This window comes from Toxorhynchites rutilus, chromosome 2 (genome assembly GCF_029784135.1).
Source record: "Toxorhynchites rutilus septentrionalis strain SRP chromosome 2, ASM2978413v1, whole genome shotgun sequence".
NCBI lineage: Eukaryota > Metazoa > Arthropoda > Insecta > Diptera > Culicidae > Toxorhynchites > Toxorhynchites rutilus.
The window spans coordinates 301,011,638-301,028,752 of record NC_073745.1 but is presented as its reverse complement, the minus strand read 5'-3'; the positions used below and the strand labels follow the sequence as shown (position 1 = coordinate 301,028,752).

At 36.4% G+C, this 17,115-nt stretch overlaps 2 protein-coding genes and 1 pseudogene across 6 annotated transcripts in view; all 3 read right to left on the bottom strand.

The window, feature by feature from the left end:
- The window catches only part of LOC129767021 (uncharacterized), a 478,091-nt gene that overhangs the window by 424,205 nt on the left and 36,771 nt on the right, over positions 1-17,115 (bottom strand).
- Positions 1-17,115, bottom strand: part of LOC129769883 (diuretic hormone receptor-like) — a 252,668-nt gene that overhangs the window by 201,238 nt on the left and 34,315 nt on the right. The window lies entirely within an intron of this gene.
- On the bottom strand, positions 7,633-7,713 carry LOC129772392 (U4 spliceosomal RNA; annotated as a pseudogene).

Genomic DNA, 17,115 nt, shown 5'->3' with positions numbered 1-17,115 from the left:
TTGTACTACATCTCAAAACATAAAATTTAATGCTTCAAAATGACGTATATCTCATTTATTTTTCACGAAGTTACAACATTTCTAAAATTACTTAAAATTTCGGCTTCGCGCTTTGTTCCCATAATTTGTTGTCGAGTGTAGAATTAACAACACAGTATTGCATACTAGGAATAAGATTTAGAGGCAAAGTTTCAATTAAAAATTATTATTGACGTATTATTTCAATCCTATTAACATTTTTTCCATGTGACATCGACTATTACCATAATAGGTACATTTATTACGAAACTACAGGAACACTATCACCGTAATGGGTACATGGAAGTGACATTTTCAAACATGTTTTTACCCAATTTATTCGAATAATCATGGAAATATCAGTGAGAATCTTCAAGAACAGAGTTCAAACTGCTAGAAAAAGTATACTTTTGTATACTTTTGATCTAAAATAGAGTATTTATTCGCCATTTTCTGCAAATTGGTGACATATGTCCTCCATAATTGGTACACTTACCCTATTTGCGTTGTGAGACCGTGTTAGGGAAACGCACTCCAGTCTACACGAAGGCAAGCGAGTACAAAAGTATTCACAGTGTGCATGTATTTGCAATGCCGATTTCCCCAGACACCTTGGTTTAGAAGTCTTTATAGGTAAACAGATTTCAGTCGGAACAAAAATACTCCCGACCTGCATGAACTTGCAATCCCAATTTCCCTAGACAACTTGGTTCTGAAGCCTGTGTTGAGGAAACATTTTTTAGTCGGAACAAAAATGCCCCCGATTTGCATGAATTTGCAATGCCAATTTTCCCAAGCTCCTTGGATTTGAAGTCTGTGTTAAGGAAACACATTTCAGTTGAACCAAAAATGCCCCGACTTGCATGTATTTGCAATGCCAACTTCCCCACGCTCCTTGGATTTGAAGTCTGTGTTAGGGAAACACATTTCGGTGGGAACAAAAGCTTCCCCTATTTTCATGTATTTGCAATGTCGATTTCTTTTCTCTGTCGGTGTGCTTGGTTTTGAAGTCCGTGTTGGAGAAACCGTAAAGCGGGCCAATCAAAACGAGGCAGCTAGGGTGTTCAGATAACGCTTAACATTTTACAGTTATTCAATTATTTTACTAATGAAAAATAACATTTTGTTAATTGTGATAGATGCGTAGAAATATTCCCTATCAATTGATGCAAACATCTTTCCGATCCAGTAGAAAATGTTCGAGTTATAAGCACTCGAAATCTTGCATTTTTTCCTGCGTGTTCAGTGTTTATGTTTTCATATTACCCCCATATACTCCGGTTAGACGTAGTCCCACGTCAAAAAAAAAGACGGGTGGGTAATGTCAGGGACATAACCAGAGTGACGTAGGATTATACAAAGGGGACAGCTTTTGTTAAATATATATTTTAAATATATTGTTTTATTTTCTTCTCCTACGTGAATACCTACCTATCTACCTGAAAAATGGATTAGTTCACTGTTTACTCTTTATGAATATGTTGATGGTTCTGAAAAGAACCTTCGGTGTTATGTTTTTGTTATCACTCGATATTCCCATCTTGTTCGGTTAAACCTTCCTGTTTAGCTATTGCGTTTGCCACTCGTCACAGCTTTCAAAATTGGAAAATTTCTTCCCATCCAGCTTGTGACATGTTCAGTAAATAACAATTTAATGCGACGTGCCGGAGAAACACTTTGCCACTCACTGAAACTAATTGTTGCCTTGATGAGCGCCGAACCGAAGCTGCTCTGTTCTTGATGCGGGTTTTCTGATTGTCGTGAGCAGCTTTGCAAGCCAACTCGAGCACTCCGACGGCCGAAACTCTATAATCGCTGTTAGGTATACTGGTGCTCCGGCACCAATCCGTTCGTCCTAGTTACCCTTGCGGAGCAATCAGTGAATGCGACCAATAGGGAACTGGAGACCTGCACGGTTCGAGTGAGACTTTGCCTTTCCCTTAACTTGTCCTCCTTTGTTACGTCCACGATGCCGATGCCGTACAACCACGCGGGTTTACGGTTTGAAAGATAATAAGATATTTTTTTGGGGTCCGCGTGTTTTATACTCTAGCGGTACACACTCACAGGATAGAGACAAATCGGCAGACTCAGCCAGAGGGGCGAGTCCAACGAGACGAACGAATGAGCGTTAAAAGGCAGCGATGGCAAAAAAATACATTCATTACGATTTGTTCGCTCGTTGGATTCACATGCAGGCTAAAAAGGGTCCTTTTCAGGATCACAAAATTATCTTCAATCTAAAGAGTTTATTGTTTTGTTATCACTCGATATCCCCATCTTGTTCGGCTAAACCTTTCTGTTTAGCGATTGCATTTGCCACTCGCCACAGCTTTCACAGTTGGAAAATTTCTTCCCATCCAGCTTGTGACATATTTTACAATAAATTACATTCAATGGCACGTCGCATTACCACCACTCAGTATCGGATTGGAGGTAATTTTAACCTGTAATTGAACATTTACGATGACAGTGGTACAGTGTCGACTTTCAATGTGGGGTCATAATTTGGACCCCGAACTCTATGTTTACAAAAATGTCCAACTAAATATGTCGCATTACAGGTCCGTCCAATTAGCTAAATGTCGAGATAAGTGTAAATTACTGTACGTTCAATCTACAAGCAATTTAAGAATTGGTGAAAATCAAACTGGCAAACAAATTATGAAAAAATCAATTTGTGTTTTATTATTATTTTGGATATTGTTTTAGAAAGCATTGAACTGTTTTTCCTAAACTCTTTTTTGGAAGGTTTAATGGCCCTGAAAAGCGCTTTGTTTTATGGAATGGTTCCAATTTAGAAAACTTAGTACTCGTGGTTTTGAAAAAAACCATTTCGAACGCCCTCGATGCCGCCTTGTTCTTGGTTTGCCATTGAAGCAGTTTGTATAAAGAACAAACTTTTTTCTTCTGCTACCTGCTGCCGTTTTGCGATTGCGTTTGCGTCTGCCTGTTGTTGTCTTGATGTCCACCGAACCAAAGCGCGAGCAGTTTTGCCAGCCAACTCGATCACTTCTGCAGCCGAAGCTCTATAACGGCGGCTAGGTGGACTGGTGCACTGGTACTAACGTGCTCGGCCTAGCTACCCTTGCGGGGAGCTCCAGATCAACACGGTTCGAGCGGGATTTTGCCTTTCCCTTCACTTTTCCTCCTTTACCATGTCCGGACATGGCTGCTTGGGTTGGTTTGTTGATGTGTTGTGATGCGAACCGATGTGGTGTACGGTTTGAATGAGAATGATCGTTACGGCAGCGGAGCGGGGATTTTTAAGCTGACTGGCTGGCTCGAGAATTACGCATGTGTGAGACTGCGACCAATGTTTCGTTCATTTTTTTTTCTTTTTCCTTTCCAATCGTGCTTCATTCTATTTCGCTGCTGCTCTGGTTGCCCGTTTTGGTCGGTACGATTTGAGGAGCACAAAATGGACCAATAAAAAATGGGCACATAGTGCATTTTGACAGTGCTTGATATTTCACAATTATTCAATTATTTATCTCAAGAAAAATGAAATGTTATTCGTTATGATAGATGCGTAGATATATTTCCTATCAATTGATGCAAAAACCTTTGCGATCTATTGAGAAATGCTCGAGTTATAAGCGTTCCAAATCTTGCATTTTTTCCTACTTGTTCAGTGCCTAGATTTCCATTTCACCCCCTATATCTTCCGGTTAGACGTAGTCCTACGTCAAAATGTTATAAATGTAAATTTGTTGTAAAATCGAACAAACGAACAAAATAATGCATCAGGATAGAAATGACATTATTTCAAAGACTATTTGCAAAGGTTTGTGACTGGCAGCCATAAATGGTTTATGAGGTACCAACTCTCCTCTCCGCTTATAACTTGTGATCGTACCTACATCCGTCTGGGAATACTGGCGCTTACATCCTTCCTCTGGCCGTGACAGTAGCGAACGGATGCATCCCATTCCTATGATTCATGGGACTCAAAACAGCATTATTTGAGGGTCATATATATTCACAACTTACTTCGTCTGTCGAAAAGACCAACTTTTGAGCGTTAACAATTTCAACCAGAGACCAGTGGAACCGATACACCCAGAAGAATTTGATAATGTTGCCTTGTTTATGGTTCCCCATTCCCCACTGTCACAGAAACTTTTCTGGTTTGATACACTGCAGGAGCAGTAGCTACAACTGAACTGAAAAGTTTATCTTCAGTTTGCACTCTCGGTCAAAGTGCCACGTGTCTCAACTCTGGACCGGTCATCCTTTTGTGTTTTGATCTCGGCGAGAGCATCGCTCTCCGGAAGGTTAATTAATTTGTTCGCTCTAATCGTTTCGCAATTAAGTATGTTGTCCTTGAAAGTTGCCCTGTTTTGAATTCAAACAGCGCATCAATACAAATTGGTTAGCTTTATAACCCTATCAGGAGGTGGCAATTATTCACTTCACGTCCCATAATGGGAACAGATTGTCAATTTGCGCGGGGTAGCAGACTTTAAGTGATTGCAGTGAAGATGGTACCGTCTGTCACATCGCTTATCGCTTTTCATTTTTCCGCTTCAAAGTAAAATCGACCAGCACATACACACATACGAAGAATTCAGAGTATGCGAAAGGAGGCTAAAATTACGCATGCAAGCGAAGCTGGGTATGAAATTTTCACGCTCTCATCAAAAAGTGGGCCGCCAGAATTTTCCACTCGGTGTTTACCGTTCGCAAGCAATATCCGCGCGCACTCTGTGGACGAGAACGCGAAGTGGCGGGGGAGTTGTGGAAAATTTTCATCATGCCCAATTTTCCCCCATGTAATGGCCTGCGAGGGAAATCTTTGATACCGGCTAATTTCTGCCGTTCGTTCTGAACACCTTCCGACTTGTGATAGCGAGCTAGAAATGACTGACACGCGTATTACGGTTGTTGTGCGATCGCTCGTGGAGAGCCACCTGTCTGCGCTGTGAAACTGGGAAATTACGTACAGCTGCCACAACCGTCATCTGTGTTTGGCTTTATTTTTGCACTTACAACATACAACTTTTGTTGGTGATATATATATATATATATATATATATATATATATATATATATATATATATATATATGTATATATATATATATATATATATATATATATATATATATATATATATATATATATATATATATATATATATATATATATATATATATATATATATCAGAGGACTTATTACGTTCATTTTTTTCAGTGCAAACTTTTGCGGTGTAAGCCACGGTAATGTATAGCGGGTGTCCAAATTGAAAAGAAAAATCAAAGTAAAAGTATTCTACATTTTCACTTTTTTTATATAAGACACCTTCATTCATTCGTATCTATCAAACAATGATTTTAACAGTTTTTTTTTCTATAATTAGGGTAAATGATCTTGGTTTGTCCAGTCGAAAATATGATCATGGTTTGCCCACTTTTTTGAATGCTCTTATTCAGCGCTCCTGTGTCAAATAAGGCCTTCGAATGTTTCGAAACATATAAATGAAATTGCCTTTTACATGATTTATAGTAGTTTGATAGTATACTTTTACGAAATCACATGTTTTAAAGGATTATAAAATACACCTTCTATTTGTGTCAATGCGCCCCTCATTCGAGTTAACTTTTAATCAATCACCAGATGATTATTTGGCACGTATTCAGACCTTTTCTGGATTACAACACTTATAAATATTGTAAACATCATGCTTGCTCACCATTTGTATCGGATTTACATAGCTAAACCATTGAATTAACGCATTTTGATGAACTCAATTCTGATCATGAGGTGTCCAATTCAATAATGTTGTTTTGTCCACATAATTTCTATGGCAACCGCTTGGCGCGCTGCAGTTTGTTTATGTTTGTTTATGGTGTGCTTCGCGCATAGCAGAAGTATGGTTTTTCTGTGTTGATTGTGTTGAGGTGAACACTTCTAAAATGCCCAAGAAAAGGCAATATTCTGAAGAAAGCCTAAATTATGAATGAATCAATATGATGACAGTAAACTCAAGCAATGATAAATGCAACATCTAATTGTGTATTCGAATGCTTTCATTCAAAAATGGAGATTTCTAAAACCGGACAAACCATGATAATTTTTTTGGGCAAACCATGATCAGAGGTGGTCAAACCATGATCATAATTCTTCTTTAAGGAAAATCGTTAAAAAACATAAAAATTTGAATAATTTCAACACCTTATGGTAGTATTAGCAACTAGAGACTTGGGGCTTTTCAACAAACCCAAACTCGTATCGATTATTTATGTGTGATTTTCATGAAGAAAAATCGATTTGCATTTACTAGTTGTGTAAAAACACCCCAAATTGGACAAACCAAGATCATTTACCCTACTGTTTGTTTACAAATGTCCAATAAAACATTTTTTGTTCAACAATTCTATTAGTATTTCTTGTTCTGACGTAGGACTGCTTCTTTGGCTGCGGGGATCGGCAAAGTCATATTCAAATGATGATAGTCAGTGGACAATGAAGTCATCGCATTTAATTGGAAATGAGTTTTTGCTTCTTCCGGCAGTTTTTCTGTGAACATGAATCAACGGTTCGGGCCCTCTCTTCGCTAACTGTTCTAACGACGCTCTGTGCTCATTGCATTCTTCACCGTCAAATGAACTTCACGGCATATTGAAGTGACTCCCCCCAGATCGAATTCGATTCTCTCTCTCTCTCTCTCTCTCTCTCTCTCTCTCTTTCTCTCCCTCTCCCACGTATCATGTGTGCATGTATCGATGCTTGAGTTCACGGCGAGTAAACAATGGAACCGTCCATTAATGGTGTAACTACTTTTTTGCATCAGAAGTGAAGTTTTTGTTTCACTTTATATGAGCGATAAATTGGTACTGTATATGCGGGCCAACGGAAATAGAACACCACGTACCGTTCTGAATCATATTTCGGACACTTTGTCCTAATATCTTGAAATGCTTAATGTACTGATGATGTAACTATAAAATAAATATCACAATTGCTTCTTTAGAGTAATCCCTTGGTTTTACTAAAATTACATTTGAATTATTACATAGTAGGAAAAAATCCAACTACTCATTATCGTTTGTGTTTGACGCTTGCTTAGCGAGAGCACGAAGAATTTACCCGTTCATCAATATTTAAATTTCTCCCGTGTTTCATCAGTTCTCATCATCTTTATCAGTTTACTATGATTGCTTGGTAAGTGTTTCGCAGTTGACTATATAATATAATCAAGTGTAATGTAATTTTCGCCCAAAAATTACGAAATAAAGGGTCCGAAATTTGAATTCAATCTGTCCCAAATTTGATTTAGTGTCCGAAGTTTGATTCTTATTCGCTTCATTTGAAAAGCCTTTTATTCGAGGTTTTTTTTATGTTGTCAATAAAATAGGTACCAAAGCACAAAGCAACAAAGTATAAGCAACTAATTTATTAAAAATATCAATCAAATAATAATACCTTTGCATAAAGTTTAGATCTGTTTTCTGCATCATATGCCCTCAGCGTCCGAAATATGATTCAGAACGGTATATTATTCCCTGCTTTCTCAAATAGTAGTAGACAAAGAAAAAAAGCAAAAAACTATGGATGGGTTATACCTGTGATATAACCGCAAGCTTGACGTAGGACTGCCGTTGGCTTAGTAATCATTTGTGTTTTTTTCAATTAGCAATAATCGCACCTCGGATGTTCCTCATTGGGTACGATATCGTTGCGGCGCAGAGCTATCTTTTGTATGTATTGATTAAATTATTGATTAAACTAGTGAAATAATGAAACAATTTACGAATTCAATTGCAAACAAATTCCAATTTAGGTCAATTCATGCATTATGGTAGTGGTTATCGCAGCAAATAGTTATCAACATTTTTCCTTATCATCAAACGGCATGCGTAGAAGTTGTACCCGCTTTTGTAGACCGTGTTAGCAAAACGAATTCCGAGGTGTAAAAATGCATGGGAGTATAAAAGTACTGCCAACTTATTGGTTTCGGAATCTGTGTTGCGAAAATACATTCCGGTTTGCAAAAATGCAAGCAAGTACAAAATTACTGCATCTAATTTGCAATGCCAGTTTATAAAGTCTGTGTTAGGGAAACATCCAATCATTCCAGCGATAGTACCTCAATCGTTGCACAATCATAACTAAGGGAATTTCCGAGCGACACTCGCTTTTATACCGATTGGTGTGATTTCAATAGCCTGTTTTGAAAGCAAAACATCCAAAAACTTGTTTCAATAGCCTTAAATATTGAAACAAGTTTTTGGATCGAAAAGTAACAAGCATAGAACGCGTAGACATTTTATCATTCGAATGAAGTGCACATCATACCATTTCGTTCAGTTGTTTTGGAGCTTTTAACGCTCAAAATCTCGTTCTCCGGCGTAACGCTTTCGTTTTCGAAACATTGAACATACACCCCAGTATAGAAATGAAAGACGTAGTCCTACGTCAAAAATAATTTCAACATGACAGTTGTACAGTGTTTTAAAAATTAGCTTCTGAAAGTGTAATGGGAATGTATTGGAGAGTGTGCGAATCACACAGGCGATGTAATATATCTGGTATTCTATTTACATTGTACGTAGGCAACGAGATACATGTCAGGGTGGAGTGGTAGTGGCGGATTGAAGTCAGGTTGAATGAAGCGGCCGATTTGGATTCATTCGGCAATTCAACAAGAATAACCATTTGCTAGAATTTGATCGACTAGAAATTAATTGACAAGCGTTAAGAGCGAGGGTGACGAATGAACTAGTCATTTTGACGGTGAATGCCGAAGTAGTTCTACTCGAAGCGAAACGATTGAGAGGAGTGTCGATTTTCATGTACAGTACGGACTCGATTATATACAGTTTTTGATTTCTTTTCATTGTATATAATCGAAACATGTATACAATCGAGTCAAAAAAAATTTTTTTATTTGTTTTTATTGCATGTATTTTGTATGTATGTATGTATGTATTTTTTTGAAAATAAAAGAGGAATTTGATCTTTGATTCATCCCCTTAAAGTCAGAAAACTCCTTTATCACATGAAAAAAATAAATTTATCCATATTCTCTCCGGAGGTGATAGAGGATAATATTTGATGAAAAAAATCCTCCTACGCACATGCTCAAATTTGAACAATTACAGAGTTATAGAACTTTTTGTTTTGTTTTAGACTCTGTTGCCTCAAACTGGCTCTACAATAAAAAGTACGCTACGGAAGACGATTGTGATGCTTTCATTTGAAAGATGAAAAAAATTAGTATAGGATATAGTAGTGAAACAACCAAATTAGTGGATTTTAATAACATTTTGGAAGTGAAAAACTAAAAAGTTAATAATTTTTAATGTGCTATTATTAATATTATCATAAACAATTATATCAAACTATATTGTTTCTATCAATTAAATTGAAGCTCTTTAACCGCTGTACGATTTGTTCTTTGATTCCCAACTTCTATCTTTCTTAATTTGGCTGCAATGTCAATATAAACAATTCCTGGTGAAAATTCAAGCATAATCTTCAAAAATTACGATTTTTACCCCACTGTACATGTAATAGCCACTTAAACTTCACCTTTACGTTGAAAGGTTACATTTCTTCTCGAAATGAGTCATATTTGAAATATAAAAAAAAAAATTTTCCCAAACTGTATATAATCGAGTCCAAAATTGTATATAAGCGAATAACATATAATAGAGGGTTACTCTACGGAAAATGTAACGAAAAATTGAGGGATTGCAAATTCATGACGTAATTTTTCACAAATCCGTAAATTTCCGTTTGTTATATGATCTGAACTGAACTTCAATCGGATTGTAAGAGTTGTAATAACAGAAAGAATCCGAAACCATCAATTATTAATCTTTTTTTATTCTTAATAGTAAACCGTTGAAAAAATGTTGAAAATTGTAGATATTCTTTTGATATCCTTGATATACCTGATATTCTCTGGTTTTCTTATATCGATGTTTATAAATGTGCATAAAATTTAATATTAGCATATAAACGACCGCAAAGAAATCTGTAAGACATACTCCGAGCGTAGGGACATCGAAAAAATTCCTAAATTTTTGTCGCCGCTCGTTATTAATATATTAAGGACCGCTCACGAGTTTTCTCGTGTTTTGCGTTCCGTCTGTAACGGATGGAATGGAATCCGAACAAATGAAGCGTACGAGTTTGCTTCATAAACGACCGCACAGAAATCTGTAAGACATACTGCTGGTACCGCACGTTTTGAAGCAAACTTTTACGCTTCATTTGTTCGGATTCCATTCCCTCCGTTACAGACGGAACGCGAAACACGAGAAAACTCGTTAGCGGTCCTTAATATGTTAAAAACGAGCGGCAACAAAAATTTTGGAATTTTTTCGAGGTCCCTATGTTCAACAACAAACGAGCTCAGAGAGAAACGAGAGCGTGTATGTGTTAACTCTCTCTCTCTCTCTCTCTCTCTCTCTCTCTCTCTCTTCTCTCATTCTTTTTTTCCTCTTTCAGCTAGTATTTCTTGTTTTGTTTATTATGTTTATGTTTAAAAGCAAAAATTTACCATATCCTAAGACCTCCAACAACTACCCGCAAACAAAATTATGAACGCAAAAAGGCTTCGTTTTATTACTCGTGCCAGCAACAACAAGGAGTCACCGAGCAAACGGGTTGCAGCAAAATAGTTCAACTGTTCTAAAACTATTTGATAAAAACTGTTAGATAAAAAAAATATTCCGGAATTTTTTTTGTTTTGGACGACGAAAGTTACTTCCCCTTGCGAAAACGCACATTCTCGGAAACGATCGATACTATGACAAGAATAGTTCTGCTGCATCTCCGAACATAAAATATAAGAAATGTTGAACATTGAGGTAAATTTGCGTGTTGACGACATTGAGTTCGGGAAGCAACAATTTCAGCTGGAATGAACACACTTTAAAGATGAAAATTTTATATGAAAAATAATTTTTCTATAGCTAATATTTAATATATTATATTAGGTTGAAGAAAAAGTTTGCTCGTTGGTTGGCTTTAGTGATCAATGTCTCGCGTAATATCGATCATATAATTTCAAATTTAGGCTCGTTGTAAAGGTGGAATTTTACACTAAAACAATGCATTTACTTTGTTTTGTTTGTTCCATTCAGTTGTGAGTTACAGGGTGTTAACAATGAAGGTCAACAAAGAGAAAAATCGTTACATTTTACAAATACGTGCAATTTAAATTATTAAAAAAAAATTTTTTTTTCAGATTTATTAAAAAAAATTTAAACCAATTTTTCTAGTGCCTTTGTAATATTCAAGTAAATTCCTAGAAAATTCGGGCTATGCTTAGAAGAATTGCTTACTTTTCTGGGTGCTTTGGGTATAGAAATTATCAAATCGTGTTTATAATTTTAAAAATACGGGTTTTCTTGATTGCCATATACTGTTCAATGGATTCAATAGCGAAAGTTTACCATGTAAATATCATGTCAGTTGGAAGTACAGGGCGGACTCGATTATATACAGTTTCGGATTTCTTTTCACTGTATATAATCAAATCTTCCATACAATCGATTCACTCGATTTTTCGATTTTTGAATATGAAAGAAGAATTTAATTTTTGATTCATCCCTTAAAGCTATAAAATACTTTTCTCACATAAAAAAAAATAAAATTTATCCACAATCTCTCAGGAGGTGATCGATGATCACATTCGATGGAAAATAATCCTTCTACGCATATGTTCGAACTTCAACAATGACAGAGTTATAGAACATTTTTCTTGTTTCGGGCTATGTTTCCTCTAACTGGCTCTACATTAAAAAGTACGCTACGTAAGCCGTTACTTCAATTTAGAAGATGGGAAAATTACTTACTTCAATTTAGAAGATGGGAAAATTTAGTACATAATATAGTACAGGACCATCTAAATTAGTGGATTTAAATAATATTTTGGAAGTGAAAAACTTAAAAGTTAGTAATTTTTAATTTACCATTATTAGTTTTATCCCAGAAATTAACATAGAACTTGATTCTTTTTATCACCAAATCAAAGTTCTCTAACCGCTCTACGATTTGTTCTTTGCCACCCAACTTCTGTCTTTCTTAATTTCGCTGTAATATCGATATAAATAATTCTTTACACACCGTACTTAAAATAGCCACTTAAATTTCACCTTAACATTGAAAGGTTACATTTTTTCTCGAAATAAGTCATATTTGAAATATAAAAAAAAATATTTTCAAACAAAAATATTTTCATATTTTATATACAATAATCGAGTCCAAAAGTGTAAATAATTGAATCACATATTATCGAGTCTGTATATAACTGAGTTCGACCTGTATTTATACGCATCAATAACAATAAAAGAAAATTATTATTCTGTTGATCATAACTATTAAATGATTGAAAAATGTCACGCATTCTAAACGAAAATCCTACATTCTGATTGGTCCAAAACTTTGACGACCAAAACGAGTAACTTATTTAGCAGCGAGGTACAATTCGAAAATGCATTCTGTGAAATATATAACGATAATTTGTAAATTCAAAGCTTCCCGCTGCAAATATTTCAATTTTTAAATGTCTTAATGTCATTTTTGAGTGCGATCTATCGTTCAGTTTGTTTATAGCAAGTTTAGTTTTAGTTTTAGTTAAGTTGTTTACAGTATAGTTAAGAACAAGTTAAATTTTTTGCCCGGCAATTTAGGTTATGGGTAATTTGATCGGTTAAAGATATTGTGCAGATGTTTGTGTAGTAAACTGAATTTCTTGTGCCGTAACGTTAAAAATGTTGTAGAATACATTAGGTGACTCAACTGTATCGAAAACACAGGTTAGGGTGGTAGAGGATGTATGGAAACAATTTCGTCATCGAATTTGATTCCATACATGCAATTTTGATGCAATAGTCAACGAAAAAGTCTTCCAACATGTAAAGAATAGAATTACGTGTATGCAACATGGCTTCTTCAAAGGCCATTCAACTACAACTAATCTGTTGGATTTTGTGACTTTTATTTTGAATGCAATGGAAAATGGCAAACACGTAGAAGCTCTTTACACTGACTTCAGTAAAGCATTTGACCGCATCGACATTCCATTACTACTCTTCAAATTGCAGAAAATTGGAATGGAACAAGGACTCTTAAACTGGCTGAATTCATATCTAACAAATCGTGAACAAATTGTTCATTTTCAAAATTCTCTCTCAAATCCAGTAAAAGTCACTTCGGGAGTCCCACAAGGCTCTCATCTTGGTCCTCTTCTTTTCATTCTGTACGTTAATGACATCTACTTCGTTCTCAAGCGTATCAATGTACTTGTGTATGCCGACGACATGAGGCTTTTCGCGGAAATTGGAAATGAAAACGACATCGAAGCATTTCGAAACGAAATACATGTATTCCATACTTGGTGTGATAAAAATCTACTAAAACTGAATGTGAAAAAGTGCAACTCTATAACATCAAGCAGAAAAAAAACATGTACCAAATATTGTAATATGTCTTGGAAATCAAAATGTAGAAAAATGTGAAATAGTTAGAGATCTAGGCGTCGTTCTGGACTGTAAACTCACATTCATAGAACACTACAACTCTGTAATAAATAAGGCGAATAGTGTGTTAAGTTTTGTCAAACGCTTCTCACATAACTTCCAGGACCCATACACAATAAAGCTTTTATATATTACATATGTAAGGCCTTTTCTGGAATCCTGTAACATCGTTTGGAACCCGTATATGGTCGTACATGAAAAACGCATTGAGTCAGTTCAGAAACAGTTTCTCTTATTTGCACTTCGTAAGTTGAACTGGACCTCATTTCCACTTCCTTCGTATGAAGCACGCTGCATGCTCATAAACATCCAAACACTAAAAGAACGTCGTAAATTTGCAATGCTTTCTTTTGTTAATGACCTAATTTCGCAACGAGTACAGTCAGCTGAATTACTAGAAAAACTAAGTTTCTATGTACCAGGGAGTCGACTAAGAACACGAAATTTGTTTCTAACCAGAACATCCAGAACAAATTATGCAAATAACGCCCCTATCAATCGCATGATGCGTATATACAATCAGCACTGCGAAATAATTGACACAACAATGAATAAAAAACAGCTAAAAAGAAACATGTACCGCAAAAATAATATGAAACCTTAGAAAACATTGTAACTTTAGTGTATAAATGTGTAGTCTACATTTGTTTGACGAAATGAATAAATAAAATAAATTTAAAGAACCGACCATGTACATTTTGTGTATTGACCCACAAAAGTGACCGATGCCAAATTTCAGCTCAATCGGACATGATTTTGGGGATGCTTTGAGGGACGCTTTGAGCGCTCAAAGTTTTAATTTTTTGATCCTCAAAAATCTTCCAATTTGGAAAATCGAAAAAAAAATCGATGCCAAATGACTTAAAAATGCATAAAACGACGAGATCTGGTGTCATCTCGAAAAATAATTCATGACCGAAAATCGACCTTCTGTTACTCAACCTGAATGGTAATGAATGTATGGAAAAAAATGTATCGTCGAATTTAGAGAACCGACCATCTACATTTTGTTTATTGACCTAAAAAAAGACTAAGATTTCAGCTCAATCGGACATGATTTAGTGCCTCAAAGCACTCAAAGTGGTTGATTTTCGGTCAATTTTTTTTATCGAGATAACACCAGATTTCATCGTTTTATGCATTTTTGAGTCATTTGGCATCGATTTTTTTCGATTTTCCAAATTGGAATTTCGAGGATTAGAAAATTAAAACTAATTTCATAATTTCATGTTGGAAGATTTTCGAGGGTCAAAAAATCGGTAAGAATGAATTCGGTAAGAAATAAATTTCTCATTTTGGACCAGTGAATTGGCCGCCGAGATCGTGCGATTGGACGCCATTGTACTATTTTTTTGACGTAGAACTACGTCTTTCATTAAGGGTATCAAATCAGAAAACAGGTCACGTTTTTATGAAATAAAGTTAACGTTAATAACTATTTTTGCCGCGACCGGATTTTGGCGATTTACATATCAAACGAATCGTAAATTCCCTAAGATTTTTTGATATACTATACATTACAATCCCATAGTCTGTATATGGTTTAAATTTATGAAAATTGGAAGCATTCCCATTTTCTCATACATTTGTTCTGTCCATTTGTGTGCTTTCTCGAACAGAGCTGTCCATAACGAGCAACTTATCGACGAGTAACGAAGCGGGAAATCGTAAGATATAAAGTCTCCGTGAACAAAGGAAAAGTAGAAGAACTAAGGGGAATATTTGCCTAGAGTATAAATAGTGGATCTCACTGAGGCAAACTTTCATTCTTCGTGAGGAAATCGACTGAACAACATCGTTGCAGGTCGATCTCGGCGGCGAGGGATCGAATGCCTTCCTCAAGGCACTGGGAGTGGAGGAGTAATATTATGGATAAAGTAAAGTTTTCCAAGGGCCTTTTTGAAGGTTAGAGACGAATGAACTGAAGAAGTTCAAAGTCTCAAGCAAAGAAGGAAGGCAAACTTTAGTATCGTTCTGTATTCAAATCAATGAATATCACTTGTTCTTCCTTGTTTTGCGTCATCACATGTCTTCGTTTCGGATTGAGCTGTGGACGTGACCAAATTCTCACGACTCCCTCGCTGATGTCTCTGGCATTGCAATCATTGCATCAAACTGACCACATTGCATTAAGGTTCTGAGCTACACAATTGTGTGGGGAATCATCAAACTAGGCTATCGTCAACTCAAAAAGAAAATATATGTTCTGGAATTTTGTCAGTGATTTGCTTTAGCATGACGGTAGGAAAACTCTCTCCACAAAGGATGACAGCTAAGCTAATCTAGACTGGCAATATTAACAGAAAGGGCTTCTGTTGAGAAGAGCGCAAAATGGAGATAAGTGTGTGTATATTTAGTTGCTTCAATCAATTGTATATGGATATTTGTATGCATACGTGCGTGCTTTATAACCCGTACGTAAAAATAGTGCATCTTCGCTTCGCTGAAACCCCATTTGTATCTGCTCTAGTGTGCATTGGCCCTGTAACGATGTAACAATCGCCTAATTTTTTGTGCTATGACTGACGATTGTTTGGTGTTGCAAATTATGCAGTCGTAATGATAAATATAAACAAGGAAGGGAGATAACGGAAGGGAAATATTCACGCTAGGGTATTGGTAATGAATCTCTGCTGAGGCAAATATTCAGCCTTTTTCCAAGCAGTTAACATTGTTTGTTTTCCGTCATCATAAAGGCTTCGTTGGTGCCTTTGACATTGCTTCAATACATTGAACTGATGCTATGGCGAAGCAGATGTTGTGCACCAAAAATTATTTAGGGAATACCAAGTTATTCAATGAGTACAGGGTTTTCCAACTTTAAATTCCGAAAGTAAATTGAAATAAAACACACTTAGAATTCGAATTTCGATGAAACTTTTATTTCAAATTAAAGTTTGGTTTATGCCATTATGTGCCAAATACAACATCATTCCAATGTCCACCTAGGGCTTACTCGCACACCTTGATCCGGAACAGGTAATTTTCGATGACTTTTCGGCACATATGGGGCGGTATCTCGGTCTTTCGCATAACCCCACAAAAAAAATCTAGCGGGTTTAAATCGCATGATCTGGACGGCCAATTGGCATCACCAAAACGCGAAATTATGCGTCCCTCAAATTTCGTTCGCAATATGGCCATGTTCGGTCGTGTTGTGTGGCACGTGGCGCCGTCCTGCTGAAACCACATGTCATCCGTATCCATATCTTCTATTTGTGGCAAAAAAAAAAATCGGTTAACATGCGACCATAGCGCTCACCATTCACAGTTACCGTCTCGCCGTCCTCATCATTTTCAAAGAAATACGGCCCGATGACTTCGCCAGACCATAATGCGCACCAAACAGTGACTTTTGGCGGATGCAATGGCCACTCAACAATCACGTGTGGAATTTCTGAGCCCCATATACGGAAATTTTGGGTGTTCACATAGCCACCGAGCTCGAAATGTGCCTCATCGCTGAAGAAAATTTGATGCGAAAATTCAGCATTTTGCTGCTGTTGTTCGTTCACCCAATCGACGTATTCCCGACGCATTCCATGGTCACCACGCTCTAATTTTTGTACCAGTTAGACTTTATATGGATGTAGGTGCAA